Genomic DNA, 1,234 nt, shown 5'->3' with positions numbered 1-1,234 from the left:
CATTTATTTATTTATTTTTAAATTGACAGATAAAAATTATATATATTTGTCATGTACAATATGATATTTTGAAGCATATATATATATATATATATATATGTTGTGGAGTAGTTAAATCTAGTTAATTAACAAATGTGTTACCTCACATAGTTATTTTTGCAGCGAGACTACTTAACATCCCCTTATCTTCATGTTTTTTTAAAATGACATGTTATCATAAACTATAGTTACCATATGATACATTATAACTCTTGAGCTTATTGCTCTTTTCTAACTGGAATTTCAACTCTTTTGATAAATATCTGCCCCTCTCCCTCCCCCAACCATCTCAGTCATGGTAACCACCATTCTATTCTCAACTTTTTTAGACTCAATTTTTTTAGAGTCTACATATGAATGAGATCATTGGGTATTTGTCTTTATATGCTTATCTTATTTCACTTGACATAATGTCTCCCAGGGTCATCCATGTTGTCATAAATGACAAGATTTCATTCTTTTGTAGTTAAAGAATTTTGTGTATGTATATCACATTTTTTCCCATTCACTCATTGATGGACACTTAAGTTGCTTCCATAACCTGGCTATTTTGAATAGTGTTACAATAAACATGAAAGTACAGTTGTCTCTTCAACATACTGATTTCATTTTGTTTGGATGCATAGCCAGCAGAAATGGGATTCTGGGTCATGTGATAGTTCTATTTTTAATGTTTGAGGAACCCTCATAGTGTTTTCCATAATGGCCATACAAATTTATATCCCCAACAAGAGTGTGTAAGGCTTGACTTTTCTCCATATCCTTGCCAACTCTAAAAAAGAATTTTTTTTAAGGACAGTAACTTACAGTCACTCACGTACATCAAATCCTAGCACATCAGTAACTGCTTAATCTAACTGTGTCAGTTATCCAACTGTTCAGAACTCTGCATTTTCAGATGCATACAAGCAATGTATTTTACACTGTCTGGGTAAAGTAATCTTGGCAAATTCAGCTGAAACACAAAACCTTGTTTTTTTTCTTGTTATACAGATCGGAGCTAGACTTTTAATAATAAATAAAAGAGGTGGGAAGAAAAAAAAGAATACAAAGGAAATATCAATAACATTAAATGTCTTCTTGGTCCCATCTGTCGCTTAATCCATTAGTAGAAAAATTGAAGAGAGACCTAATAATAGTACTGAGATTTAAATAGCACCTTTTAAACAAAGAGCTTTTCCATCACTAATCTCAT

Source organism: Castor canadensis, chromosome 4 (assembly GCF_047511655.1).
Source record: "Castor canadensis chromosome 4, mCasCan1.hap1v2, whole genome shotgun sequence".
NCBI lineage: Eukaryota > Metazoa > Chordata > Mammalia > Rodentia > Castoridae > Castor > Castor canadensis.
This window is presented reverse-complemented; position numbering follows the sequence as displayed.